This window comes from Mus pahari, chromosome 11, assembly GCF_900095145.1.
Source record: "Mus pahari chromosome 11, PAHARI_EIJ_v1.1, whole genome shotgun sequence".
In the NCBI taxonomy this organism is placed as follows: domain Eukaryota; kingdom Metazoa; phylum Chordata; class Mammalia; order Rodentia; family Muridae; genus Mus; species Mus pahari.
In genome coordinates this window covers 5,314,294-5,329,850 of record NC_034600.1, presented here as the reverse complement: position 1 = coordinate 5,329,850, position 15,557 = coordinate 5,314,294, and positions in this window count along the sequence as shown.

Genomic DNA, 15,557 nt, shown 5'->3' with positions numbered 1-15,557 from the left:
GTGTACTGGGTAGTTTTGTATCAACTTGACACAGGCTGAAGTTATCACAGAGAAATGAGCTTCAGTTGGGGAAATGCCTCCATGAGATCCAGCTGCAAGGCGTTTTCTCAATTAGTGATCAAGGGGGGAGGTCCCCTTGTGGGTGGTGCCATCTCTGGGCTGGTAGTCTTGGGTTTATAAGAGAGCAGGCTGAGCAAGCCAGGGGAAGCAAGCCAGTAAAGAACATCCCTCCATGGCCTCTGCATCAGCTCCTGTTCCCTGACCTGCTTGAGCTCCAGTCCTGACTTCTTTCAGTGATGAACAGCAATGTGGAAATGTAAGCTGAATAAACCCTTTCCTCCCCAACCTGCTTCTTGGTCATGATGTTTGTACAGGAATAGAAACCCTGACTAAGACACCTTGTTGTCAGCTTTTAGCTTGTTTTCTAGAAAGGGGCCCCAAAGTCAGTCAGTCAGTCAGTCTGTCTGTCCATCTGTCTATCTCTCCCTTCTTACCTCCCTCCCTCCTTTCCTTCCCTCTCCCCCTTCCCTTGATATATATATATATATATATATATATATATATATATATATATATATATATATATATAGACCAGGCTAGCCTCGAACTCAGAAATCTGCCTGCCTTTGCCTCCCAAGTGCCCTTTGATATTTTCTTGTCATAAAAAGCAAAACAGAACTCTATCCAGGTTTGGAACCCCAAGTTCCAGTGTGTTAGGAGCTGTGATGTTTGTTTGTTTAGGTGACATCAGAGACCATGATCATAACCCCATGTCCGCCATTGTCTGTGTTGGCTCTACATTTGGGCAAACCGAGTAAGTCAGTAAGTCAATAAGGCACACCTCACCATCAAGAGCAGACACCACTACAGGGCCTACAGAGATCGGCAGGGCAGTAAATGGACACCACGAACAACTGTTTCGGAATTCTTCATGATTTTTTGGAGCACACATCTATCTCTGTGCTAGCCCCAAGATGAATTACTCACCATGGGTTCATTCTCAGCCTCCAAACCATTCAGCTTAAACACCCCAGCTGCTGTGATTTCTGGGTGTACTGCTTTGCCACCTGGATTACAAAGCCAGTATGCCAGTTTCTGCAGAGTGATTGAAATGTCATTAAATCTATAGAGGAATTTAGAGGAAAATCAACATCTTAATGCCTTTGCATTTCCAATCCACGAATGCGTTCCACAGCTTCGTCCGATAGGTCTTTAATATCCCTCAGCAGTGCTTGTTATTTTAAGTGCGTGGACTTTGTACATGTGCCATATGTCTTGATGTTATTGGTATTGTTTTAATTTCAGTTTCCAATTATTTCATTGCTTGCAAAGAGAAATATCAATCTGACAAAACACCTAAGCTTTGTAAATTTGTTAATTTAAAAAAATTTAAAGACTGCTTTAGACTTTATGTTAATAAATTACACAAAAATAATGGCAGTTTTGCTCACTTCCCAACTTCATGGTATTTACATATGGATTTATTTAAATTTGTATTTTGTCCTGAACAGGCCCTGTAGAACAAGTTTTAATGGAAGTTGAAAAAGCGAAAAACTGTGTTTTGTTTTGAAAGGAGTTCAGAATTTTCCACCATGAATTCTGATTCTAGCTACTGTCCTCCTGTCTATTCCTAGTTTTCTGACATTTCAAACATGAGCTGTTTCTGGATTCTACCACTGTTCATCTGTTGTGATGACTACAGTCTTCTACCTGAGTTTTGCCCACACAAGGATATTTGGCTTATATTCCCAGAATTTCATAGTGAAAATATTCAAGTGCAGGAAAAAATAAAAGAAGGCACTGTACGGTGAACAGTTAAGAACCCTGTTTAGAACCCAGTCTGTCCTGTGCACATCAATCCTTTACTTGGAGTGAGCTGACAGTGCCCCACTTGATCTTTCGCTTAAGAATATGTACCACCAGCAAGCTGAGAGTTGATGTGCATCTGTCTTATTTTGAATAAAATGCATAAATCTTGTTTCTCTGTGTGCATGTGTGTGCAGTTACACATTCATATGCAGGTGTACCTGTGTGTACAGTTGTACATTCATATGTAGATGTACATACATGTGTGGGTGAGTGTACATATGTGTGCACAAATGTGTGGAGACCAAAGGACAACCTTGGATATTGTTCCCCAGGCACAATCTACCCTTCTTTTGAGACAAGGTTTCTCACTGGCCTGGAACTCACCAATTGGGCTAGGGTGGTTGGCCAGCAAGCCCCAGGGACCCTCTTGTCTCTGCCTCCACAGTGCTGGGAGCTCTTAGCACCATGCCAGGATTTTAAAATACGAATTCTGGGAATTGAACCCAGGCCCTTGTGCTTGCAAAGCAAACACTTTAGCAACTGAGCCATTCCCCCAGCCCTTAAATGTACAACTCAAGTGCACCATTTGGAATACTTTGGCAAACACATTTATGTGTATAATGAGAACACTATCATGAGTCAGGTGTGACACCAACTATCTGGAGTAATATTTTTTTTCAAGACAGGGTTTCTTTGTTTAGCCCTGGCTGTCCTGGAACTCACTCTGTAGACCAGGCTGGCCTCAAACTCAGAAATCCGCCTGTCTCTGCCTCCCGAGTGCTGGGATTGGAGTAATTTTATAATGAAGGGTTCATTATGCAACTTTAGCAGACATGAGGCTCTTCATTTTGTCCGTTTATCTGTCTGGGTACTTTCATCATCTCATCTGAGTTATACCAAATGACACAACCCTGCTCATAAAGGCCTTCCTCAGATGCTTCTGTCTGTAGGGTCAATCATGAGATGACTTGTCATTTCTTCAAGCTTTCTGTTTGTTGATTGCTTTCTTCTCTTTCATTCTTGCCAAGCTCTACCAATTTCTCAAATCTTTTAAATGGACTCTTTTTTGTTTTTTCTTCATAGTTTTTTCTGTTATAGATCTGTTTCCACATGGTACATTTCTAGGACTAACTTATTTCCTTCCTTCTTATTTCTTGAAATTTTACTGGCATTGCTTTCCTATCTTTTCCAGGTGGAAGCTGAAATGGCTGATGCTCACATTCTGGTATCCACAGGTAGAGCTGTAGATCTGACCTTTATGAGAACAACAAAGCAGAGAGGGTTAACGGGAAATGGGGGTGAGGCTGTGAACTCTCAAAGGTTCTCCAGCAGTGACACAGAGATACACTTCCAATAGATGACTGTGAGCATCCACTTCTGTATTTGCCAGACATTGGCATAGCCTCACAAGAGAGAGCTATGTCAGGATCCTGTCAGCAAAATCTTTCTGGCATATGCAATAGTGTCTGGATTTGATGGTTGTATATGGGATGGATCCTTGGGTGGGACAGTCTCTGGATGGTCTTTCCTTCCATCTCAGCTCTGAACTTTGTCTCTGTAACTCCCTTCATGGGTATTTTGTTCCCCATTCTAAGAAGGAGCAAAGTATTCACACCTTGGTCTTCCTTCTTCTTGAGTTTCATGTGTTTTGCAAATTGTATCTTGGATATTCTAAGTTTCTGGGCTAATACCCACTTATCAGTGAGTTCATATCATGTGTGTTCTTTTGTGATTGAGTTACCTCACTCAGGATGATATCATCTAGATCCATCCACTTGCCTAAGAATTTCATAAATTCATTATTTTTAATTGCTGAGTAGTACTCCATTGTGTAAATGTACCATATTTTCTGTATCCATTCCTCTGTTGAGGGACATCTGGGTTCTTTTCCAGCTTCTGGCTATTATAAATTAGGCTGCTATGAACATAGTGGAGCATGTGTCCTTATTACAAGTTGGAACATCTTCTGGGTATATGCCCAGGCAGGAATTGCTGGCTGCTTGTGGACGTTGTACATCGTGGTGCGGAGCCTAGTGCGCACCACGATGTACAACGTCCACAAGCAGTTTTTGCTATCCTAGTTTTTTTGTTATTCCAGATGAATTAGCAAATTGCCCTTTCTTTTTTTTTTAATATATTTTTTTTAGATTTATTTTAGATTTATTATAGGTAAGTACACTGTAGCCGTCTTCAGACACTCCAGAAGAGGGAGTCAGATCTTGTTAAGGATGATTGTGAACCACCATGTGGTTGCCGGGATTTGAACTCCACACCTTTGGAAGAGCAGTTGGGTGCTCTTACCTGCTGAGCCATCTCACCAGCCCCCAAATTGCCCTTTCTAATTCATTGAAGAATGGGGTTAGAATTTTGATGGGGAGTCAGTCATCTAACTTTGTCCTTATCTCCTTTGAAGATCACCTGTGATTTTTCTCTGGTTAACATCAAGATTCTCTTTGTCTTACCCTACTTGTTTTTTAATTTTCCTTGCTCTCTCCCTCCTTCCCTCCTTTCTCTTTCCCCCCTTTTCTTCCTCCTTCCCTTGCCCCCCTTTTCCCTCCTTCCTTCCTTCTTTCCTTTTTTTTTTTAAATGAAGGAGGGTCTTTTCCCATTGTTCCAGCTTTCCTGGAACTCACTATGTAGACCACCCTGGCCCCAAACCCACAGAGATTTGCCTGCTTCTGCCTCCTCCAGTGCTGGTATAAAGGTATGTACTGCCATGCCCTGATTATTGATTTTCTTGCATCTGTGCTTTGATATTATGAAAGACTTGGGGAAAAAACCTAGCCATTCTTTCACTAAATACAACTCTGCTCTGACCCTGTCTCCTGTGGACATGTTGCTTGAAATTTGCCTCTTTGAGGATTCTCCCTCTTCATGCTCTGTCTGACTTTTTTCATCTCTGTTTTCTCCGATACCCTTTTAGGGTACTTTTTATTGGCTTTTCAGTTAATTTCATTAAGTAGAAACCTCTGGTTTCTTCGGCAACTCAGTTGTGTCATGTGATTTTATTCTAGAAACTATATTATGAGAAGATGTTTTGCTGAGAATAGACATGTGGTATTTTTCTGAAAGCTGCATGGTAAAAGGGTATGTGATGTTTTGTACATGCTTGAGAGGGTATGTGATATTGTTGCTTGAGAGGGTATGTGATGTTGTAGCCCAATGGACAGCAGACTACACTGTTTGGTATTGGTTCGCCTTGCCACTCTGCTGATCTTTGTTGAGCTTTGCTGACTTGGTCTTCACTGATGATGCTGTGGCGTTGGTTCACCTTGCCTTCTTCACTGATCATTGCTTGTTGCAACTTCATAGAGAGAAATGCACCAAAGAATGTTTCATGATACTCCAGCAGCTTCTTGCCACTTCCAGAACTCAGGCTGATTGGTTTCTTCTCATGGTTTCTTCAAACTGCCATTGCTGATTCATGAATGGTGTTTGTGAGTGGATTGAACCCCTGCCGATTCCTGTGAACTGAACTGCTGATATCCTGACAATAAAGATCGGAATCACCCCCAAAGAAATATTTCTAAACAGGTCCATATCCTGCCCCCTTGTCCTGTTAACCTTTCATTTCCACTACCTCTGGTGGGTGATGGGCTAGAAGGGAGGTTAAGGCATTTAAGAGCTCTTATTAAAGTAGGTTTTGAAAAATCAAGGCCTACAATCCCATTTTCACATATATTTGGACCAACCCGGTGAATTACTAAATGTAAGTAGACCTTTATTTGTAGAAAGTCTCCTGGGAACTTTCCTATAGATTCTTATTCTCCTTAATTATCCTTTCAATAGCACTTTTTGTTGTTGCTATTTTCTCGATTATATTTAAGAAGTATTTTAAAGTTCTTATTTAATTCATGTGTTCTGTATATCTGTTTCTACTTTATTTTTATTATCTAATTTTATTGACCTTTTAATATTTCTTTACATTTCCTGCAGTATCATAGCATCTGGTGAGTGTGTGTCAGAGCTCCCAAGTCTGGAAATGTCATCAGCTCATCCTTCTCAGGTGCATCCTTTCTCCTGACAGATGGATGGACTACACCATGCCAGCTGGGAATCAAGCATGCCTGGGAAGGGTTGCTGTTATAACCAGACTCAGCAGGCTTGAGTCACCATTATATCTTGAACATTACCCCTGGGATTTTAATGAGAACCATCTATGCAGTTTTGGAATTGGGACTCAGTTGTAAACAGGAGTGCTGCAGGCCTCTGCCTGCCTCTCAGCTTGCTGCAGACCTTCTGTGCCAACCAGCTTGCTGTAGACCACTCCTTGCTACCCAATTGCTGTGCAGTGCTTGCTTCTCGGGCTTTCCCCTTAGGTGCCATGTCACTACAAGATGCTTTATTTATTTATTTATTTATTTATTATTTAGACTCAACCCTGAGGTTTTAGCTCATCCTGTTTGTGTTGCTTTTACTGCTCTCTTAAGTCTTTGAAAGCATGAGTTTTAAAATTTATTACAATTTTCTGAAATTTTTACAGTGACATATTCTCTGTTAATATCCATGACACCTTACTTAGAGATAGAAGCTCCACTGACTGTTGAGGCTTCACCTTTATTACGAGAGATGCCCCTTGAATAGAGTTGTTTGAGTAATTTAATGAGTTCACAGAAGGCATTGATAGGAACCACTCAGCAAAGACATGGTGTAAGAGAACAACAGTCCAGGGCACCTACCCATCTGTTTAATAGAAAAAATGCAGAAATATATTCTGAAACTGTAGGCCTTGACTGGCCTCTCCACATACCCACAATCTGCCCCAATCTGTGAGTGCAGGCTGCTTTGAAATGCCAGCAGGAAGTGTGTCTGAGTCAGGGTTTCTATTCCTGTACAAAACATCATGGCCAAGAAGCAAGTTGGGGAGGAAAGGGTTTATTCAGCTTACACTTCCACACTGCTGTTCATCATCAAAGGAAGTCAGGACATGCAAGGTGGTACTGACTATATTGTTTCTTCCCAGAAGCCGTGCTGGCCAATACATGCTCAGGATATGACCAATACATGCTCAGGATATGGCCAATACACACTCAGGATATGGCCAATACACGCTCAGGATATGGCCAATACATGCTCAGGATATGGCCAATACAACACACTTGAGAAGACTCAGAAGAAAGGAAGATGGATGCTGATGCTACAATCACAGGCTATGCTGGTGTGGAGTGGGAGGTCTGCTCAGTGGCTGGTTCCCCAGTGACTTCTGGGAAAGACAAAGGGAAGTGCTCGAAGGGAGGCACTGGTTTGCCTGTGAACTTGACAGAAATGCAGAAGGGGCATTTCCTTGTTATCATCTGCCCAGGAAGAGCCATTCATCTCCCGGGGTATTCAGCGTCTCTGTTTAATAGCTGATAGAGTTGTCTCCAAAAGACTGGTTTTGCTCTTTGTTTAAAATGACATATAATGGGGCCAGACTTATCAGTGTCTCTAAATGCGCTTTCTGAGCTCTGTCCCCACAGGGAGGGGGCAGATTTCGTCAATTTTAATGAATGTGTGCAGGATTGACTTTGAACTTGGTATAATTTAATCCATCAATTTAACATTCAATGAATATGTAAAGGAAGCCACTCTGTGGATGAAAAGCAGAAGGGACATTCTTATTAATTTGAAATGGACTTGAGGAACAACATCTGCCATGGGCTATGCTGGGCATCCTGGAAGCTGTCTGAGTCTCGAAACAACTGAAAGCCCTTCCAGAGACCCTGCAGTGGCAGCTCCAACTGTATGTGAATGTAGAAGGTAGACTGGCTCAGCTGCAGAGCTTGAGGATGCTCTGGCCAAAGCACCCTGGTACTGAGCTCTCATTCCATAGGGCAGGCCCTATGGAGAATCCTGGATATATGATTCCAGCAAAACCCTTAAAGTGACATTGCATATCTGGGCTGACAATGGACCCACTGACTCCAGACTTCTTTGATCCTAATAGTCTGTCAGAACCTTTTCGGGGGGCTGGGGGCTGTATAATGAAGGCGTGAGGAGATAGAGGGTCTAGTGAATTATAGTTGCAGCTGGGAACATCTATGGAATCCTTCCGATTGCACACAGGCGTCCTGGAGAGCGTGAGGCCTAGTTTGCAGGTAGACGATCATTTTGCAGTCTGGCTGGACGTCCAGCTTGTGTGCAGGGCTATGGACGTTGGTTTTCATTGCCTGAGCATTGCCTTGCTCCTGATTTGCCTCTTTGTTGAGGAAGTGGGTCTCTGTGTTCTCCCAGTTTTCTTTACACATCTGACCTCTTTTTTGCTTGCCAGACTCTCAGTGCTGTGTATGGGGTGAGTACTTTGGTCTTTGGGGGAGAGGTGCTTCTGGTCCAAATGCTCTGTCACCCAAGCCGCCTCATCTCTCTTATGTGTATCTCAAAGAGTCAATTCTTGGATTCTGAGGCGATTTGAGTGTATGATGTAGAAACCCAGCTTGCTCTAGGTCCTCTCAGGTAGCACCAGCCATTGGTCAACACACACAGTGACACTCAGGCTACAATAGATGGGTTTCAAGGAGAAATCAGCTTTCCTGTCTGAACTAGGAAGTATGAGCGACCTTAGATACAAAGGGGCAGTTTTCCAGCCTGAACATGGAAGGAAGACATCTTAGGTGTAAGTCAGTTGCTGGATCAGTAGGTGTATTTTGCTTTATGTAGTTTTATGAGATATGGACCTAAACTGACATAGTGACCACAGTGACACACTTGGAATTATTTTGTAGTTATTACTAATACTTGGCATCAGCTCTGTTATTTTTAGAGTAAACCAGCTTCCTGTCTTTTCTATCCCAGCTTTGGCAAGTATGGAAGTCGTTACCTTTGGCAAAGGGATGTGGGACAGGGTTAGTACAGACCAGACAGGAAACTCCATTTCTTCTCTTCTCAGCCATAAAAACCACAGCAAGGAGAGATCTGTTAAACATCACTCCACTTCTGCAAAGGGGACAAGAAGAAACAAGGTCAACAGGTCCTCTCTGTGTCTCAGGCTATCCTGGATTCAGCCTCCTGGTGAGTTAGGTGACAGGTGTGAAGCTATATCCAATGTGTCAGAACTTTTCAACTGCCATACCAAAAGTAAAGAGAAAATGAGAAAAAAAATGCCTTCAATATTCTGATGAAAATTCTATACCTAACTAAACTATCATGCAGATATAAGGGAGGAAATGAAGGTATTTCCGTCAAGTATGGTTTCAAAATTCCCACTCTTAGCTGGATGTTTCAGGGTAAGTAGCAAGAGAAAGTGTGGACTCAGTAAAGAAGAGACCCAACTAGAAGATGGTAGAGTCCTAGTCTGGAGGAGGTGAGGCCTGATTGCAGGGTAAATATATTCAATGTAGATGGTCAAAATGACTGAGAAGAGGGACACTTAGGGCCCCAGTGCTCATGACACTTTCTAAACCTGAAGACAGCAGACCGAGCAGAGCCAAATACATGCTGTGAAACCATCTATCCAGGCCCCTCTGGATGTGTGAGGGATGTTCATATCAGTCTACGAAGATCCTGGGAGAGGAACCCAAGATGTCTAAGGGAACACTGATTCTCAATGTCTTAGCTCATGTGACAAGTCAGTGAATGTTTGTTTAACTTATAAATTCCACACCCATTGTTTTGAAGACATCTGCTCATCAGGAAACCTCAAACCCCATTCCTATATCTGAAGAAGTGAAGTGAAGTAGGAGCCTGGAGGTGATCCAAGGGCAGTTAACAAGGGAATGAGACCAGTTTTCCAGAGGGCTGCAGATTTCAGCATGTAGGTCAAACTCCTTCTACATGAGCCCACACTAGATCAAGAAAGGCCCCTTGTCTCGTGGCCATGAAATGCCAACAGGAAAGATTTCTTCAGTCTTTATGCTTTCTCTCAGAGAGATGACATTCATTCCTGGTCAGTGAGGTTGAGCCAAATATTGGGTTCTGTGTCCCACCTGCTTGCCCTATGAACAGTTCTGGCAAGTTTCATGCCATGTCTCTGCCACTGACTTAACAAGGATTCACTCCCTTAGCGTTCTTGCCGAGTGTGTTGCAGAGCTAGCTATATTTTAACCTTATGTGTTTTAATCTTTAATGTCACTTACAGCTGGATCAGCTACCTAAGAACAAATTAATGCTGTTTAGTCTTTGTTAGTAAAGCTTGCTTTCCAAGAGTGGTACCAAGAAATGGGTTTGCTGAGGCCGATTCTGTGGTGTGATTGCTCTTCCAGGAAAGGTTGGGTTTATAGACACTACAGCTTCTCACCTGAAAGCATGTGTCTAAAAATCAGATGTCACTTGTCCAAATGGGGCACATAAGAGAGGACTGTAAGGAACATTCCTTGGGAATTAGCCTTGTAAGTGTTGGGGACACTGGTTTTAGTTGATGCACTTGTAATGCAAGAACTATAGAGTCCTGCCTGCCTGATAACTGTGTGTGGGCCTTGTGGCCAGGCAAGGTAGCCACGGGGAGACCTTTTTAAAGGGATTCTGTGGAGTCACAAGGCTTGAGGCAGTACTTCCTCACTTCTGGTTTTACAGGTGTTGCTCATCCATTCAAATGATCATGGCAGACCACATGGCCTTTCTAAGGTGTCACTGTTTTAATGGTATGGCAGCCTAAGGCTTCAAGACATTCACAAACCCTCCTTGCCCCAGCAGGGTTGTGACAAATGGTTCCTTCTCATTTTCATCTAGATGCAGCTTATGAAATGAAGTCCAGCACCGTGGTTGACTCTCTGTCATTCTGGCCCCATTGGTGACTTGTAGAGTAGGAGGAAGACCAGCCTCTTCTGAGCTTGGTCCTTTACCATATCAGCCCCATGTGACGGTTCTTAATCCCTAAAATCATACTGGCAGAGAGCTCAGAGGAACACTGGCTGGCAAAGTGGACAGACATGATGGACAGGGCAGCCCCTGAGAGAACTCCATAACCTTGTGGAACATGCTGCCTTCCCAGAGACTATTCCATTTGAGTCTCCGGGCACAGGAGGCCAGTGCCCACAGGCTAGCACTCAACCAGGGCAGTGTAGGGTGCAGTGTAGGGTGCAGTGTAGGGTGCAGTGTAGGGTGCAGTGGCTCTGTCCTCAGGGTTGTACCCTTTACCTCCCTGCCATTCCTCTCTCCTTGGGGAACAGACCACATCAAGTAAAACATGGTGGGAAATGTTATTTTCCACTTTACTGGAAAAAAGAACTGTATGGAGAGAAGCAGTGGGGCATCACTTTGAGAAATAAATTTATTCAAGGACTAGTGCTTGCAGCCAAGGATGTCAGGTGACCAATTCAAACCTTTTGACCTCCACTTACTATGTTCCCCATATGCAGGTGGGGGTGTGTTTGACTACATGTGTGTGGTATGCAGAATGTGAATGTGCATGCATCATATGTGCTATGTGTGGAGTGTCCATGTGAACTGTATGCTGTATACATGTGGCATGCCATTGTGGTGTGTGTGTATGTGTGAGTGTGTGTGTGTGTGTGTGTGTAGATAGCCACAGTTGTGTCTGCTGTATACGCTACCCATGTTGTGTTTGTATGTGTGAATTGGGAGGGGATAGGAGTCAAGGGAACCTCGCTGCTCAATCATAAGTGACAACTAAACTTTGCAGTCCCCAGGGAAGATAGATCTGTACATGCCTGGCTGGGTTCTTGTCCAGGTCCTAAGCACCCGGATAGCTGAAGTACAACTGTGATTGATGACAAGGGATGTGCAGGCTTTGTTGAGCATCTCAGGCATGAAATTCAAACTCAGCAAAAACCCTGCCCCTATACTCAGGTCCCCTTCTGCTGTTCTAACGGGTTGCTAATCCCATTCTCCTCAGGAGATCCATGATTAAGCTAATCATCTGACCAGATTCCATCAGGAGGTAAGCAAGCTGTGACGAACTGCTGTCAGCCATCTCTGGGTCAGATCTAACCCTACCCAGAGCCTCATCCTGAGCAGGGGGACCTGGGGTCTCCTATAGCCAGAGTGGAGGCAGTGTGGCACTGTCCTCTCTGTATCTCTCTGTATTTCTCATAGCCAGTTAAGTGGCCAGAGCTCCAGCACTTCTTGACCACAGGAAAGGTAAAAAGGGATTTTTTTTCTCCCCTATATACTGAACTCTCAGGGGCAGCCTAGGTCACATTACTTCTAGTTCTAGAACATTCTCTCGAAGATTTTCTTACCCTTTTCAGGTGCTATTTCTCCACCACGGTTGGCAGAGATCACACAGCTTTCCCTCTGCAATTCCCATGTGATGATTCCACATGGAGAGGCCATGAGAACCTGGGGATCCTCACTGTGTGGGTTGGCTGTAGATGTGGCTCTGGGGCAAACACAGCAAGTAGTTTGCAGAGCCTCTCTCTCAGCAGCCTTCATGGACAATGTTGCTTACCCGGGTAGCTCTGCTCATATAAGCCACACCTGCTGTTTCCTGCTAAGCTGCAACCAGAATGCCTTGCTGTTGATTGACAGGTGAGATGGACTCACCTAAAGATGACCAGTGATGGTAGGTTATCCCAATGCAGAGCTAACACAGCTCTCTCTGACCTGGCTCTAGTCACACGCATGGCCACTGTACCACTTTTATATTTGATACAAGCCAGGGAGAAAAGCCAGGGATGTAGAGAGCAGGAAATGTGTTGACCTTTGATGTCAAGGGCAGCTTCCCTTGGATGTCTCTGGACTTACCTTTAAGCAGTGTGGTGATGAATTTACATTGCACACTATTGCTTTCAACCAATTAGCTCATAAACACTCACTGGGCTGGTGAAAGGTGAGGAATTTGCTATGAAGGTAAATCTAGGCTGGCTAAGTCTCCTTGGGGGTGGGGGTGAACTAGTTTTCTTAGTGCCTACTAGAGGTGATCATGAATCTCTGACTCAAGATCTCTCTAAGGTGAGCAGGCCAGTGATTATAGCCTTTAGTATATCCAGGATATGACTGGCAGACACCTTCTGCTAAATGCTGAAATACAAAAGAGTTACATGCCAGACAGAAGGAAAATTCCGACAAAGCTGCTCTGTAAGTGACTTAAATGGCCTTGACCTTGATATTGGAAATGGGACACTCCTGCAGATTTGAGACCAGAGGCTCACACTCATGTCTGTGTTCTAAGTGCCAAAAGCTAGAAACTCTAAAAGGTCTTGGTTTGTTCATGATAGAAACAAAGAGGGAACTTCTCCAGAGAAAGCCCCCATACTCAGGTCTTAAAGGAGTTTCCCAGGAAGATCTGTCCATCATCAGATGACAGCAGACATCTAGGAAATGCACAAGGATATAAGGTACCATCTTCAGGAAACAGCACAATGAGATAGGCATCGGAGTCCAGACACCCAGGCAGTTGGATATGGAAGGCTAGCATGTAGAAGTAAACACAAGAAGACTTGCAAGTATCCAAGGCAGCAAGCGATCGTAAAACTTATTTTATTTATTTATTTATTTTTTTAAAGATTTATTTATTTATTATATGTAAGTACACTGTAGCTATCTTCAGACACTCCAGAAGAAGGTGTCGTCAGATATAGTTACAGATGGTTGTGAGCCACCATGTGGTTGCTGGGATTTGAACTCAGGACCTTCGGATGAGCAGTCAGTGCTCTTAACCGCTGAGCCATCTCACCAGCCCGTAAAACTTATTTTATAAATCAACAGGCAGCTGCTATCAATACTGGAACGAGAAGATATAGATTTGTTTTCACCTGAAGCAATCAGATGCTTTTCCAAAGCACCCAGATTTGGTTCCCAGCACCCACATGATGGTTTAACCACCCATAATGCTAATCCCATGGAATCCTATGCCCTCTTCTGGCAACTGTGGGTACTGCATGTAAGTGGTACAGATCTATATGCAGGCAAAACTCCCAAACACATATATAAAAGATGCAGGTAAAGAGAGAATAAGTTGAGTAGAAGATCAATATGGAAAATTAGCATCCAGAACACAACAGAGAACCAAAAGAAATAGGAACACTGAAGCATTTAAAGACATCACTCCATTGAGGATGGCCCAGGACAACTTCTAACTCGATCTCACAAAGGAGGTGATTGGTAGGAGAGTTAATGGCTGAGAAATATCTGAATTTGATGACAACGATAAATCCATAAACTCAGAAGCAGGAATGCAAACAAGATATGTAACAGGAAATTTGTGTCTAAAGGCAATCCAGCGGCATTGAAAGATAAAAGAGATTTTATATATATAGTTCATCCTGGAGTGATGATGGATTAAAGTTATTTGATCAAAAAAATCTAAGAACTACAGTGAGGCAGACAGTTGGCTTCTCACAGGGAACATGGAGGCCAAAGGTCAGCATCAGTGTCAGTTGAGCCCTGACTGAGACCAGGCAGCTGTGCTATTAGGAAGCTGAAATTCATCTTGTGGGGAAAAAACAGCCAACAAATGTCAACAATGGGACATATTTTCAGATCCTTCCTTTGCAGCGGTGACTCCCGTCATCTAGAGGCACCTTGCGGGTCTTTCATAGTCCCGTTGCTCTTTCCTAACACAGTGCAGCTCAGCATCCCCATCTTCAGATCAGCAATGCACCTCCACGCATTATTTGACAGCAAAGAAAAGAGGTAATTGTTTTAGGGGTAAGCTGTTTCAGGACGGAGTGACATGTTTTAAGGGTTCTTTCTGGCTCCTCTACAGCACATCTTACATCACAGAGACCACAGAGAACACCACCAAAGATAGGCAATCTTCCCCAGGACAGTTATACATACACTTGTCTTGTTAGGGCTTCTATGGCTGCAGAGGCCGAAGTCAACACAGGAGGAAAGAGTTTATCTCATCTTACAGTTTGTAGTCCTCCATCAGGGAACCCCAGGCAGGAACCCAAAGTCAGGAACTTTGTTCCTTGTGGCTTGCTCAGTTTTTTCTTCTATAATCTAGGTTCACCCACCTAGAGGTGGCATTGCCCACAGTGTCCACACCAATCATTAATCAATAAAACTCCTTCACAGACATGCTCACAGACCAGTCTGATGGAGGCATTTTTCTCAGGAGAAGTTTCCTCTTTCTAAATGATACAAGTTCATGTCAAGCTGACATAAAGAGTGGCCAGCACAGCAGTATAACCCAAAGTCATACACATGTTCAGGTGCACATGCATGCATCTGTATGTAGAGGCCAGAGGTCAACATCAGTTATATACATGTTCACATACATGTGTCCGAATGTGAAAGCCAGATGTCAACATCAGTCATACACATGTGCAGGTGCACATGCATGTGTCTGTATGTGGAGGCCAGAGGTCAACATCGGGTGTTTCCCTTAAGCACTCTACACCTTAGTTTTGAGGCACAGCCTCCTCTCTAACCTAGAACTCACTGATTTAGCATGATGAGTTGCCCAGATAGCCTCAGGCACCCTTCTATCTCTGGGAACAAAGGTACACACTGCCAATCCCAGCTTTTTATGTGAGTTCTGGGATCTAGACTCAGCTCCTCTTGCTTTTGTGACACACATTTTACCAACAGAGCCACCTCTGTAGCCCAATTATGAATTTTTTTTGGGGGGGGGACAGCTTGATCACAGAGTCTGGCATGTGGACAAGGGTGTGAAGCAGGGACTTTTGCTTTGTTTCCCATCTCTGTTCTTCCCTTTATTCCAGACTGGCATGTGGGGAGGCTGGTACACCTCTCTGGAAGCCTGAGGGGAGGCTGGTAAACCTCTCTGGAAGCCTGAGGGGAGGCTGGTACACCTCTCTGGAAGCCTGTGGGGAGGCTGGTACACCTCTCTGGAAGCCTGAGGGGAGGCTGGTACACCTCTCTGGAAGCCTGAGGGGAGGCTGGTACACCTCTCTGGAAGCCTG